Consider the following 13,927-nt stretch of genomic DNA (forward strand, 5'->3'; position numbering starts at 1 on the left):
TTTTTTTCAAACACCTGAATAACTTCATGTATATAATTGTATAACTTCATGTATATAACTTGTATAATATGTATTATTTCTTTTCATGTAAATAATTGTATATATGTTATTAATTAAATAAATGTGTTAAAAAAGATCTGTTATAATTAGCAATGAATGAAAAATAAAAATAAAAATCAGCTTTGCGCATCATGTAGTTACAACATGGTTTTCAGACTTCTGCACTACTTGAGCTGCTTATAAGGGAGTTTTTCATCATTTATAAACGATGACATTCTCTATCTACCATGGGCCTCCGATTCTGCCATGGGCCTCCGATTCTGCTACGGGCCTCTTATTTTTTTATGGGCCTCCGATTCTGCCATGGGCCTCCGATTTTTTTACGGGCCTCCGATTCTGCCATGGGCCTCCGATTCTGCCATGGGCCTCCGATTTTTTTATGGGCCTCCGATTTTGGAACAGAGCCGAATTTTTTGCAAAACAAGGAACAAATCTAAATTTTCAAATTTTTGTACTGAAATACTGGCCGATTTGAGATTTTGCACCAGCCTGTTGCAAGTCTGCTTACCGTAACCTAGGTTACAGTAACATCACCTACAGTATCCATCCATGCAGCGTCGCTTACTATACCAACTAGCATATGGTACAGTAACTAACGGGCTAAACTACAGTAACCTTAACGATCGTATCTCCAGGTCAGGCTGGTTTTGACTACAGTAACCTGAACTAAAGTAACCCAGAAAATTCTTCAAACTACAGTACCTTTTCTCATTTCCCATTCCCGGAAACTCCAACGCCAATCTCAATAGTTGCCTAGTCAACTGCAAAAACTCGTCAGCCTTCTCACTATCGCCACCCAATCCAGCACACAACGCCTCCAGTTTCGGTGTCTTTTCGAGGTCTGGAATATTCCCCATTGTTGGATTTTTCTTCTGTGGGAACTCACCAATTCCTAGAACATGTCCAAAGTTTTGAACAAATTCATGAATCATGAGAGCGTCGGCGAATCCTTGCGCATTCAGACACTGATTCGTTATTCTCGAGAATTCGGGTAGATGTCTCACATCGTTGAAATTCACCAACAAGTCGTCCGCTTCCCTCTCTCTAACTTTACACTCATCCACTCCATTCGACATCATCTGACTATGCACTAGCTCCTCCGCAAAGTCATCGTTGAGCTCCATTGGGTCGAGTGGCTCATCCGGCTCCTCGATTTTCGGTGGCTTCACATCTTCATCTGGAGCAGTGGAAGAAGACGTCGACGCCACCGGAAGTTTCGGAGCGAATTTCAGCGCGTTGAGTCTCGCCAACTCCTTGTTCACGTCGTCTTCTGTGAACATGGCGAACTCTCTCTCCTGACGAGTCTCATCAGCTTCTGTTTGCTTTGGAACAATAAATTCACCGATGACGAGGCGAGTGGTGAAGATGAAGTTGTCACGTGTGATGTAGTGGAGACCCAGTTTTGTCAGGTACTGAAAAAAGAGATTGAGATTTTTAGAATAGGAAAATTCTGTTTGTACAGAATTCTAATTTTTCAAGTTTTCAGAAAGCTGGTTCCTTAAAATTTCCTTTTTTTTCTCAAACTTTCAATTTTTTTTAAAAATTTGGTGTTGAGAATATCTATCTGTCTGTCTGTCCGAATGTCCAGATGTCCAGTTAAAAAAAGAAGTTTTTCAACAATTTCAGAATTCAGAAGTCAAAAAGCCTTTTTTTTTTGAGTATTTGTCTGTCTGTCTGTCCGGTTATCCGGATCAGGGCTGAGCGAAAAAAAGTTTCCGAAAAATTTTCGAAAAACTTTTTTTTCGAAATCTTGGTACCGAAAAAACCGAAAAACTTATTTTTTTCGAAAACTTCGGACCGAAAAAAATCGAAAAACTTTTTTTTTCGAAAAATTTTGACCGAAAAAACCGAAAAATTCGAAAAAAAAAAGTTTCCAGAGAACTGTCTGCAAAATGTGTTTTTCGGGCCAAAAATCTTGAATTTGTTTGAAAACTGTAAGTATTTCGAAGAAAGACTGATAGAAACCTGTTTTTGAGTACAGAATTTCAGGAAAAATCGAAAAATCACTATTTTTGTAACTTGTATTTGAAATTTTAGGAGAAATTTCCAAAATTTTTCGAACGGTTTTTTCGAAAATTATCCTAAAATTTTTCGTCCGAAAAACTTTTTCGAAAAGATTGTACCGAAAAAATTTTCGCCGTAAAATTTTTCGGAAAATTTGGCCCGAAAAATTTTTCGCCTCAAAATTTTTCGAAAACCACCGAAAAAACCGAAAAAAATTTTCGTCCGAAAAATTTTTCGCACAGCCCTGATCCGGATGTCCAGATGTATACTGTTAAAATTTTTCAGATCTTCGAAATTTTCGTGTTTCAAAGAGATTTCTACCTGTCTGTCCGTGTGTCTGTTTATCCGGATTTTCAAATTCTAGATTTTTCAGTTTTATAAATTTTTCCTATGGAAAGTATAACATTTTGTACATATTCGTGGATGTCTGTGTCTGTCTCTATGCCTGTATGTATGTACGTCCAGATGTCTTCATTCTGTCTGTATGTCTGCTTATCCGAATGTCCAATTAGCAAAATCTGTGTGTCTGTGATTCCAGATTTCTCTTTTTCCTAGTTTTAACTTGCAAAAACGGGAAAATTTTTTCAGAATTCTCGGAATTTTTTGTCTGTCTATGTGTCTACAGCAGAGTTGTTGGGAAGTAAACTCGGAAGTTAGACGGAAGTGAGTTTTATTTCGACAATATGAAACGAATATCGAAAATATGAAGTTAATATGTTGTATTGATGGTTTTACTACCCTTCGAGCATGAAAAATTCCGAAATTTTTCTTATCCCCTACCAGTAGACCTGAAAAAGTCTTCACTTCCGACTTCCGACTTCCGGGTTTCAAATTTGGCTGCTTTTTCGGGTCTACTGGTAAGGGATAAGAAAAATGTCGGAATTTTTTATGCTCGAAGGGTAGTAAAACCATCAATACAACATATTTACTTCATATTTTTGAAGTTCGTTCCATATTGTCGAAATAAAACTCACTTCCGTCTAACTTCCGAGTTTACTTCCCAACAACTCTGGTCTAGATATGAGTCCAGATTACAAACTTCTGTCCGGTATCTACCGGTTTTATCTCTAAAAAGTCCATAAAGTCTTATCAAGTTTCAGACTTGCCTTCGATTCCCGCGGGCTCGATGCAGTTGCGCTCTAGCGCACTGTATCTATTCTCCGGCGCGAACAGGTTAAAGTGAAGAGAAAAAGGGAATTTGTAATCATTCTTGAGCTTGGGGCGGCCTTGGGTTAGGTCGTTTTCACCCGTTTCGTTCAGGTTTCGCCCGTTTATACTTTTTGGGTGGTTTTTGTCACCTTTTTTCTATTGTTTTAATTAGCTTTTGTTTGTCTTTCTAGCTTAGGGTAGCTGTTAGACTCATTATTACTTTCTCGCTCTTTTGTAATCGATTATCGAGAAGATAATCGATTGATTGTTACTAGAATAAATTCGTAACTATCTAGACAATTGTGTTTATTGATTTTCTCGTCTTTCCGCTTATTGTCTGTTTACCAGTTATTGACGTGACACCGTTGTCACGGCCAGTTTCTGACTTGGGGGCCGAACGCCGTTGTTTGACCTCTCGTTCCGAAATCTTCTTCGGAAGAGAGAATTGTGTAGTTGTTAGTCTTTCTTAAACGTGAGCCGGAAAGAAAGACTAGCATTCGAAATCTGTTCTGCTTAAACGTGATCCGGAAAGCAAGCAGTTTTTCGCTGCCTCTAGTTTCAAATTGTGTATTGCTTAAACGTGATCCGGAAAGCAAAACGCAGTTTCTCTGCCTCGAAAGTTGTGTGTTGCTTAAACGTGATCCGGAAAGCACATTCAATTTTTCGCTGTGTGAATTTCTGCAAAGTCAGCACATAATTTCCACGAAAAAGTGATTTTTGTGGCAAATTATTGAATTTTTCATCGGGAAAAAATAATTTCGGTGAAATTTTCGTGTTGATTTTGTAGTTTTTGACAGAATTTATCGAGAAAATTACAATTTTTCGATAAATTTACGTTAATTCTGTTGGAAAACAAATTTCCGATAGAGTTTTCGGGTCAAAACACAGAAAAGTGACAAAATTGCTGTCAAATTTTTCGAAAAGGATAATTTTCTTGGCAGAAAATTCAAATTTATCGCAGAGAATAGCTGTGTTGAAATCTTTCTGAGAAGCTGTATCATTTCTTCGAAATAATCGTCATTTCATCGTGAATTTTTTTCTTTTTCGTCAATATAGCCTTGCGAAATTGAATAATCAAGTATAATTTTCCAGGGTAAACTCTATCATTGCGAGAAGATGGCGGACATCAACGAAGACGACGCGACGAGAAGGGCTGAAGAAGAGGCGAATCGATTGGCTGAGGAAGAAAGAATTCGACTGGAAAACGAATTGTTGGAAGAAGAAGAACCAATGGAGGAAGGAGACGAAGAGAAACGAGGCCAAGAGGTGAGATTAGCAGAAATTGAAAAAGTTATCAATGAAACCTGCACTGACATCAAAAACCAAACGAAATTCAGCACAAAACAGTGTAGAGTGTTGTTGTCCCCACTCATTGGGAAAGTTCTAGAAGTAGAAGAACAATTCCGTGGGAAAAAGAAAGAAAGTGAATTCTGGGAAAAGATGAATGTCAAAATGAATGAAACTGTTTTGTCATTGCAGAATGAATTGGAGACAAAAAGTCAACAGCAGCCGCCGACGTCACTCGAAGAGCCAACAGCAACAAGTCTGTTGTCCGGTCAATCGACACAAGGAAATGAAAGAAGAATGAAGATGGTGAGTTTGCTAGAAGCAAATGAGATTCACACCGAAGAGGAATTGAACAAGTTGTTTGAGAAATACGAACAACTGGAGTATGAATTGAGCGTCAAAGTGGAATATTTGCAGCGCTCTCAACGTCAAACGGACTCGTTTCGTTCGGAACTATGTCGATTGAAGGTCAAGTGCGATCAACAACAACAGAAGCTTCTCGCCAAAGAGGAAAAAGTAAAGAAGATGTCGGAGGAGTTGAAAGTGAAGTATCCTAATCTTCGTGCAAATTCGTCGACTCGTGCCGGTGAGTGTAACCAGCAAACGGGGGAGCGAAGAGAAAGTACGCGTTACTATAATGCAGACACATCCGAAATCATTGATACGATTCCTCTGCAAGAATCGCTTGATTCTGGGAGAAATTGGAATCAAAGGATCGTTGAACAAAGTGCTCAAAGAAACATTATTGTTCATAATGAACAGGGAATGTCAAACATGAATGCTCAATGGAGAATGACACAAGCTCTGCCAGACCCTCCAGTGTTCTCTGCCGGGAAAAACTCTGTAACTGCGGAAACTTTTGAGAGAGCATTTTACATGAAATACAGATTCTTTGATATTGAAGCTCAGAAAAACTTTCTTGAAACGAGATTCCTGTCTGGAAACGCGTTGACAGTGTATAAAGGGTTACCGGAGTCGGATAAAAATTCCGTTTCGCGTATTCTCGATGCCATCAAACGTCGGTTGAGTCAGTCGGAACCAGAAGAGTCGCGTCGTGCGAAAAGCAAATTTCAAGCGTTGAAATTGCACAAAGAGCAAACTGTTCAAGACTTTTGTCTCATTATGGACGAAGTTGTTCGCATTGGTTACAAAGGAGTGCCTGAATACCAAATTTCTTCAATGAAAACAACAAAGTTGCTTGATGAAATGAGGGAGCACACTGTCTTCGAAGTTTTGCTTCAAATTCTGGGTTCACAGCTGAGAAATTGCCCTGTTGAGGAACAATATGAGTTGTGTCGAGTAGAAGCAACAATGTTTGATGAAGAATGGAGAAGTGGGAAAAGGAAAGCGACGCAACATGAGAAGAGAATGAACCGAGAGCACTCGGATCAATATTCTAATAACGTGCAGCGCACAGGTTTTACACAGAACAATGCATCCGTCCCACAACAGTCCTCCAGAGTCAACAGATACATGCCGAACAGACAATCGAATAGTTATCAAACTAATTCGGGAACTGATTCCAATAGCAATCAATGCACATCAACTACTGGTCAACAACAAAATTTCAGTACAAGCAATGATTTGAATAATCAATGTGCTCCGAAAGGTTACATGTACAATGAGAAAAGTCCGGAATGTTGGAAGAATTTAGTCCACAGTTCCGATTCTGCTAATAACGCGTCGAGTAGTGCGTTGGGGTTTCACAAATGTAGTGAGTGTAGTCTGACAGGTTGTCATGCACCTACATGTTCGAAAGCGCCTGGGTCGAATACATCAAAAGTGAAGATTAATTCAACTATTGTTTGTTTCAGATGCGATCAGCAAGGACATATCGCTTCGAAGTGTCCGACACGGAAAGCTTCGATACAAGAAGTTAGAATGGCTCCGGAAATTCAGTCGAAAGTTGAAGATCAGAAGTTCAAAATGAAATCTGACACAAAATGTTCAAGTGATAAAGAATCAGAAAAGGAACTGGTTGATCACGAGAGGGAAACGAAAGATCTGTGTGAAGGGCAGAGTGTTGCTGCTAGTGTTTTCAAGAAAGATATGGTTATTGGTGTGGACAGAGTGCCAATTAAAAGCATCAATTCCATAGAATTTTCTGTTATGAATTCCGATGAGATGTTGCGTAGTGGGGATACAAAGGATGATGGACTTCAGACCTCCTGCACAAAACACGCGCATACAAAGGACAATAGTGGTGGTGTGAACAGGGAGTTCACAGAAGCCAATAGTCAGAAAAACGGATATTGTGATGAAGAGCATAAATCTGAAAGGGATCAGAGATTATGTAGTATTTCATTGACGAAAACCAAGAAGCAAAGTGTCCAACAGAAGAAAGTTTCTGATGTGATTTCAAGTTTTGGAGATCTGAAGAGAGATCAGAAAGAACATAATGTTCAGAAAAATATAGTGAACTATGAGTCGACGCAGTCGTACATGTCTTCAGAAGATGGAGATGGAAAGAAAAAGAGGAATACAGTGGACCAGAAAGCTGTCGACAATGTTATTTGTCAAGGTCCCCCACTGAATTCTATAGAACATTTTTCAAGTCTCAATCAATATGATAATGTGGATGCTAACGAAGCAACAGATATTGTGAAGATAAACACATCAAAATCAAAGTTTCTCAATCAAAAGTGCCTCAAAAAGCCTGGACTACAAAAAACGGGAGATGACACCTGCGGTGTTGATTTTCCAAAGAAAACTAAACGGCGTAACAAGGAGGAAGCCCGTCCGAGAACGGATCCACCAGTTTCTTCGCTAGAAACATCAGATTATGACTATAATTCTGTGTTTTGTTTTGATTCGGATCTATGGCTGAATGATACCTCATCGGGTTCATTGGATTCTGATAATGACAATCGACTTGATTCCTATCAAGAATGGAAGAAATCCGTTCCAAAGATGTTTAAATCTCAAGTGGTGCCTCGTCCTCTGAAGGACCCACCAGCATCAACAAATCAATCGACTTGGAGTGACACCAAGTTCGAACCTGTCAAGGATTCACCGCGTCCACTCAAGGATCCACCGGATTCATGGATAGAGGATGTCAACATGAGACGTATGCAGGAGGAGTATCGACCTCGAAAGGACCCACCGAGTCCATATTGTCAACATGGCCATAGGAACCTACTCGGATGTCTTCAGTCTACGCAGTTCTTGTCGACTCCGATGTCTACGGTCAGCAGCTAGATTCTCGTTACCACCGGAATTCTAATATAATAATCTTTTTATCTTTCTTATTTATTTATTTTTAGTCTATCGTTTTATTCCCCCCTTTCCACCGACGATTACCCCCCTTTCCTTATCTTTAGCGAGAAGTCTTTAACTTCTTCTGTTGTTCTTCTAAATAGTTATTTTTGTTTAATTTAAACCCAAAAAGCTCCATATTTTGTATCTCCTAGTATCTTCACGAGTGTTCCGTGTCATTCATTAAAGCCACGGGAGAAGGGACTCGAAAGGACCCTGAGATGTCCGGTATCTACCGGTTTTATCTCTAAAAAGTCCATAAAGTCTTATCAAGTTTCAGACTTGCCTTCGATTCCCGCGGGCTCGATGCAGTTGCGCTCTAGCGCACTGTATCTATTCTCCGGCGCGAACAGGTTAAAGTGAAGAGAAAAAGGGAATTTGTAATCATTCTTGAGCTTGGGGCGGCCTTGGGTTAGGTCGTTTTCACCCGTTTCGTTCAGGTTTCGCCCGTTTATACTTTTTGGGTGGTTTTTGTCACCTTTTTTCTATTGTTTTAATTAGCTTTTGTTTGTCTTTCTAGCTTAGGGTAGCTGTTAGACTCATTATTACTTTCTCGCTCTTTTGTAATCGATTATCGAGAAGATAATCGATTGATTGTTACTAGAATAAATTCGTAACTATCTAGACAATTGTGTTTATTGATTTTCTCGTCTTTCCGCTTATTGTCTGTTTACCAGTTATTGACGTGACACCGTTGTCACGGCCAGTTTCTGACTCTTCTCTAGTTTTTGCTCGAAAAGTCCTGTTTTTCAAGGAAATTTTAGGATTTTCGGAGTTTCGTCTGTCTGTATGTCCAGATGTCCGCAAACAAGGACATCTGGACAAACGGACACATGTGACTGACGGAGACATAAAAAGTGTGGTGCCAAATATCAAAATTCAATTTTTTTTTTCGAATTAAAAAAAAAATTTGAATTTTTACGCGAAAAAGTCAAATATCATCACAAATGTTCAAATTTTCAATGAACAATTTGAAAAATATTATATTTTCTTTAAATAAAACTTTTCATCAAAAAACCGCAATACCAACTCACCCTGACAACCTCCGAATAAGTGCTCAACTTTTTTCCATCGGGTGCAAAATAGGAGACATCTCCCTTGACTCCAGAAGCCGTGATACTTCGAACACACGTCTGACGTCTCCATCCCATCTGAAGAGGCAGTCGAAGCATTGCCTCCGTCGTCCTCTTCCCCTCCTCAACATCTTCTGATTCGAGTGCCGCCTTGTGTGCTGCAATCACTTTTGCAGCGAGTGCCGCCTGTTCTTCTTGCTTTTTCTGGTGCATTTTCTGGCTGTTTAGTTGTTGCTGAGCCATCAGAAATTTCAGCAGTTCCTCTTGTTGACGATTCTTGTTTTCTTGCTCTTTTTGGTGCTGTTTGGCGAGCTCTCGAGCTTGTTCTTTCGCTTTTTTAGCTTGATCCTGCAATAAAATGAGAGTTGAGAGAAGAGCTAGAAGACCGTGGCCTAGAAATTCATATTTTAGAAATTTAGTCCCTCAATTTGGGCTTCTAGGCCGCCATAATTGAAAAGAGAGTTTTGACGTTTTACGAACAAAAAGTCCATCGAACCATGTTTTGATCCGGGGACTAGTTTTTGCAGTTTTGGATTCCTAGGCCATATTTTCTAGGATGTACTGAGTAATGGACTAGTTTCCCGGAACTCGGATTTCTAGGCCATCAACAAAATGTTGACTTCTAAAGTGTTATAACGCAGACGGACTAGTTTTTTTCAATTTTGGATTTCGAGGCCATTTTGTTTTTACATACATAAAAAGTTATAGCATTTTTGTTCAAAATACACAAAGGGACTAGTTTTCTATAAGTTGGATTTCTAGGCCACCAAGTGTTTATTTTTGGACTTTTGGGGAATTTCTAATGTCCGAGAAATCCAATATTTAGAAAACTAGTCCGCAAAAAAACCCATAGAAATTCTAAGAAAGGGACTAGTTTTCTCAATTTTGAATTTCTAGACCTCCAACTGTTAATTTTCTAACTTTTGGCTAATTATCTTTAAAAATTATCCATTTTATGACCGAGAAACCCGAAATTCGGGAAACTAGTCCGCCGAAAAAAGAAAAGGGACTAGAGTTCCGAATCTCGGATTTCTAGGCCGTCGACAAAACATTGACTTCTAAAGTGATGAAACGCAGAGGGACTAGTTTTTCAAAATTTTGGATTTCTAGGCCACCAATTTTTTCCGCAAAAACTCTTCCACTCACCGCCTTCTTGAGACTATCCTTCTGTTGTTGCTGTTGCTTCTGTTGCATCTGTTGCGCCACTATTTGCCACATCACATTGTTCATCATGTTGTTGGCATTCACATTGTTAGAAGTTGTTGTTGCAGAAGACGTGGATGGTTGTGAAGACGTCGACGGTTGCGCAGAAGACGTCGGCTGCTTCTTCTTCGCCACCTCTACCATTTTCTTGATCGCCTCTTCCATTTGATTCTTTTGAGGTGTCATCAGCATCTGTTGAATTGCCTGGAGTTGGGCGGCTTGTTGCCACGCCTGAAGCATTTCTGGAGTCATCGACGGCACCGCTGATGACGTGGACGGCGTGGAAGACGTCGTTGCCGGCTTCTTGGGTGACGGCTTCTTGGCCTCCTTCTGCTGTTGCGCTTTCTGTTGATTCTGTGCAGCGAGCATCATTCCCATCTGTGCAAACTGTGCCATTTGTTGGATGACTGCTGCGTTTTGAAGTTGTTGTTGCTGGGCACCGCCATTTCTGGAGGAGCCAGAAGAAGACGTGGATGGTCTGGAAGCTGCCTTGGCTGCCTTCGCCGCTTCTTCTTTCTGAAGTTGTTTCGCAAGTTGTTGCTGGAATTGTTTGAGTTGTTGAGCCTGTTGTGCCTGTTGCTGCTGCTGTGCTTGTTGTTGAGCCTGTTGTTGTTGGGCGGCCGCGGCCATTAGAAGGAGTAACTGATTTGTGGATGATGAAGTGGAATCACTCATTTTTGGGTTACATATATATGTGGTCTGCAAAAAAAGTTGGTTGAAGAGTTGATGTACTCAAATAAGAACAATGACGAGAGAGAAATGAAAAAAAAAACTTTGTTGAGAAATTGAGGTAGATCAAAACAAAAAATTAAGGAAAAAATGTATAAATTGAGGTAGAGAGAGCGGGAGAGAGAGAGAGAGACGCAGAGAAAAAGATAAAAATTTGGAATCTGCCTGTGTGTCGGTTAGTCCGGATGTCGGCAGAGAACTTATACTAAATCTCAAAACAGTTGGGGTGTTTTTGAGTTTATTGGATCGGGGTTTTCGAATTTTTGTTGTTTGTCTATCTGTATGTCCGGATGTCCGGATGTCTATACCTCAGAATGTTTCTCTGTCTGTGTGTCTGTGAGTCTAGATTTTCAAGTTTTCAAGTTTTTGCTCGAAAAAACCTGTTTTTTCAAGTAAATGTTCAGGTTTTCACACATTGTTGTCTGTCAGTGTGTCCGAATGTCCAGATATCCTAATTTTTGTCTGTCTGTCTGTTTGTTAGTATTTCCTGATGTTCATGTTGATGTCTGTTCATGTTGTCGTGTGTATGTAAATCCAGATTTTAAATTTTTAAATTTTTTGCTTCAAAAATCGTGTTGTTTCAAGAAAATTTTTAGATTCTCGGATATTTGTCTGTCTGTCTGTTCAAATGTCCAAAATGTTTGAACCAAAAGTTTGACATACGGACATCGGAACAAATTCTAGGAGACGAATACCCTGGCGTACCTTTGGCGCGTTTTTGCGATGTTAGGAAACACAAACAGGATAAGTCTAAAAATTACGCGATATGGAAAAAGCGACACACCGACAGAAATGGCGAAATAATTTTGAAAATTTCACAACACCAAATTGCGTACGACTGATCAAGTGATGGTACGAAATCAGAAAGAAAAGTAAAAAAGTTTTCGAGGAATCGAACAAAAAATCAGATGTAGTCGTCGTCGTTGTTAGAGTGTGTTAACAACAAAAATGACGTTGTGAGGGTAATGTTTGTTTGATTTCCTTGAGTGTGCGATTGGGAGAGAGAAATCGAACATGAAACATATATAAAGTGGCGTCAGTTTGGTGGTGAGAGGATGGAGAGGAAGGATAATATGATAATTAGTGTGTCTGTCTGTGTGGACGGTTTGTACGGATGTCTTACGGTATAGGGGCTAATACGTTCAAGTTGTGGTGGTTACCATAATTGCAAAGCAGGCCAAAATGGCCCAAAATGGGCCAAAACGGACCGGCGCGTAACTCGGTTAAATTGGAATATTATGAGCTGAAAAATATACGAAAATGTAGATCTCGGCGAATTCTATATGCCTGACCAACTCCGGGTCGGATGGCTGTTCGTTAATATGCTGCGGACAGGGAAAATGGCAAAAAACGCAAAAAAAAAACAGCCAACAAAATGCAAAAATGACCAAAAAACGTAAGAATGACGAAAAACGTAAAAATGGCCAACCATCTGCGTTTTTTGGCGTTTTTTGGCCATTTTTACGTTTTTTGGTCTTTTTCCCGGCCCCCGGTACATTAACGATCCGCCATCCTGCCCGTAGTAGGACAGAATTATAGAACTCGCCGAGATCTACATTTTTGTATATTTTTCAGCTCATAATATTTAGTTTTAAGAGAGTTACGAGTCGACCCGATTCGTAAGTATGCTTATTACCAAGGTTACAAAAAAAAGTCTGGCGCGCCTCGGACGCGTTTCGAGCTAACTATACAGAAAATCGATGAACAAAAAAGGTGTTTACACATTCCCAGAAAGCTTATGACAAGAAGGCGGACAATAGAGGTGTGTACAGCCAAAAAAAAAAGAGACGTTGAATGGAGAAGGGGAAGAACCGACACGTTGTTGTACAGGGTGGCTAATAAGTATACAACGCCACTATTTCTTTGATATTGGACCAAAAACCGATTGAATCAACAAGAAAACGTTATTAATAGTTGGAATATACGTATTAGATTTAGTATACAAAAGGAATTCGAAGTTGGATACTTTGGCTTTGATACAGGCCTTCAGACGAACGACGCCAAAATCGCCTGTGCGCCGCAGGTAGTCGACGTCGACTTCGTACCATATCTTCTGGAGGACGGTCTTAAGAGCAACGGCCGTGTTGTAGGAGATCCCTGAGAACTTGCTCTTCAAATATTCTCATATGATGAAATCCATCGGATTCAGATCCGCCGACGAGGAAGGCCTAAAGTCGTTGTTCCGGTAGCCAGCAAAATAAGAGAAAGGGCGATTTTTGTTGATTTTGAACCGTGTGACGTGGTCTAATTTAGTTGAGACATGAAAAACGACCAGCATACTGCTGAGCTGTACAGGGAAACAGAACGTCATTCAAAACCAAGTTCTGGTTGACCCCAAGTTGATTTTGGCATCTCTTTCAATGAAAATCAACAGAGTTCTACCGTCAGATGTAACCCCGGCCCATACAATGACACTTTTAGGAAAAAGGCGGGGATGGGCCTAGAAAAGTTTTGAGAACCTTCTGTCAGCTTGTGACAACAATAATTTCTGCTTTTGACACTTGGAAAAGGGCTCAGTAGTGCAAATCTTATCATCAGTCTAGATTACGCCCGACACGCGGCGCACAGGCAATTTTGGCGTTTTACGTCTGAAGGCCTGTATCAAAGCCAAAGTATTCAACTTCGAATTCCTGTTGTAAACTAAATCTAATACGTATATTCCGACTATTAATAACGTTTCTTCGCTGATTCAATCGGTTTCCCGCCGATTATCAACGGATTTTCAACCCCCAATGGCGTTGTATACTTATTAGCCACCCTGTATATAAACTGACGAACGAATATCGAATGGTGGAATCGAAAAAGGACGAAGATGTGTCAATCAGAAAAAGGGAAGAAGAAGGCGACACGAGTACAACAGTGAGAGTGAAACGGTGGAAACGGATGAGAGGGGACACTAGGCGGGTGGGGGGGGTCAATATGTAAAGAAATCGAACGATTGGAAGAAAAATAAATGGGTGTTGAGGTTGGGGGGAAGGGAAAAGGGAGAAGAAGGCAGCAGCCAGTGATGATGATGAAAATGCATATGTACATATGAAAGGGACGGCGGGGGAGAGATTTGACCTATCGTGTTGGTGGTGGTGGTGGTGGTGGTGGTGGCTAGTGTATCTAGTAGAAAAGGTGGTGGGAGTTTCTATTCAAGTGTAGTTTTTTTCGAGTAGACTGGA

This window comes from Caenorhabditis remanei, chromosome III (genome assembly GCF_010183535.1).
Source record: "Caenorhabditis remanei strain PX506 chromosome III, whole genome shotgun sequence".
Classification (NCBI taxonomy): Eukaryota; Metazoa; Nematoda; class Chromadorea; order Rhabditida; family Rhabditidae; genus Caenorhabditis; species Caenorhabditis remanei.